Source organism: Montipora foliosa, chromosome 9, assembly GCF_036669935.1.
Source record: "Montipora foliosa isolate CH-2021 chromosome 9, ASM3666993v2, whole genome shotgun sequence".
In the NCBI taxonomy this organism is placed as follows: Eukaryota; Metazoa; Cnidaria; class Anthozoa; order Scleractinia; family Acroporidae; genus Montipora; species Montipora foliosa.
In genome coordinates this window covers 15,187,653-15,189,256 of record NC_090877.1, presented here as the reverse complement: position 1 = coordinate 15,189,256, position 1,604 = coordinate 15,187,653, and the positions used below count along the sequence as shown (strand labels likewise).

General features: G+C 36.0%; 1 protein-coding gene across 1 annotated transcript in view; it reads right to left on the bottom strand.

Moving 5' to 3' along the window:
- LOC137970726 (neuropeptide FF receptor 2-like) overlaps nucleotides 1-1,103 on the bottom strand; it is an 8,416-nt gene extending 7,313 nt beyond the window's left edge. Inside the window, exon 1 of the mRNA XM_068817266.1 lies at nucleotides 800-1,103. The gene's annotated coding sequence lies outside the window, so the exon portion shown is untranslated. The remainder of the gene's footprint in view (nucleotides 1-799) is intronic.
- Between the last annotated feature and the right edge of the window lie 501 nt (nucleotides 1,104-1,604).

Sequence of the window (1,604 nt, the reverse complement as noted above, 5' to 3'; positions counted from 1 at the left end):
TGACGACCAAAAAGAAAACCAATCCAGAATTCTACTTACCGAAAACTATTCTTGAACAAACTGGCAACACAAACTAAATTTGACCAACTGAAAGTTTTTTTATTCGGTAGAAATAACTGCAATATAATCAATTTAGGAAAGACCTCAAAAAGATTACGAAAATGTCAAATTTTGAAATCGCTTGCAAAAATTTTCTTAACTTTTAGCTACGGTAATGCGAGCAAGAAAAACGTTCAATTTGTCTCACAACGTTGCTGCGAAACTAGTCGAAAAGCGATGTTTTGCGTTTTACATTCCACGCACAACATGTCTTGCAACAAAAAACTACGTTGATTTTGTTGCAGAAAGTGGAAGGGATCTCTACTCTCAGCAACACTCTGCAGCAACTTGCAAAACATTTTTAATGTTGCAAGACAGGTTGTGCGTGGGATGTAAAACGCAGAACATCGCCTTTGTACTAGTTTCGCAGCAATCATGATCACGAGACAAGCTGGACGTTTTTGTTGCTCGTATTACCGTGGCTTTACCGACCTTTGTGGGAAATATTCGGTCAGCAGGTTTGAATAGAGCTTCGAAAAAAGTCGGCTAAGGGCGAATTCTTTGCGGAGTTATTAATTTAGATTTGTTGGAAAAAATTACTTTTCTTATTCACCGTGTTAATTAATGAAATTTCTTTTCTTTTTTAACCATCTCGGAACCATCGAAATACACTTTTATAGCGAGAGGAGCGAGGCTCACAAACTTCTGTAGTTTCTACTTTCTAAAACTCTTCAAAATTCCTTGTATAAACTTGACTTACCACGTTAATATTTCACTTGAATGGGAAGTTTTTCTCCGCTTCAAAGACTTTCATAACAAGCACAGATGTATCCCGGAAAATTTTGAATTCCCAGAAACTAATTGCGTTTGCTGTTTTTTTTTTTTTCTTTCACAAACGGGTAATCAGATTCAGCTGGATGCGTTGCCAAACTTTTCCTTTCCAAACAAATGACAAAATAGGCAATTAAAAGGGCTTTCATTGTCAGAAAAGCTTGACTCAATACATGAACATATTGGCTTTGTGAGGAGCTTAAGGGAATATTACAGAAACTGACAAAAAACCCACGCAATAAAAGTCAATATTTGATCCTTATTACACACTGGCATAACATAATTATTTAGGTGGAGTAAAAAAGATTAAGAATGGACCACACATTTTGCATACATTGATTTCCCTTTTCTTTATATACTTTCCCGTGGAAAAAACTTGATATTGTCTATGGTTTTTCAAAATTATACGAAAGGGTAGCTCAATTGTAATTAAACCACTGCGCCGGCGTTCTAGGGGTCTTGCGTTCAAGTCCCTTTTATGGCTTCCCTTTTCGTTACTTCTCAAGATTCTTTCATAACTGCCGTGATCTAAAAATCTCAACAGAATTCAGGCAGCAAGTCTTTAGGTCCCCTTAGGAAATTTCAAAACGATTTAGATTCTTGGTTGGCGAAAAATGGGAGATATTTCCAACATGATGATGAAAAATACGCAGTTGCTCGATCTTAATTTTTTTCACACAAGAAATCATTTTGTTTATTTTTGATGGATAGATAAGGAAATGTCAGCTGACAGT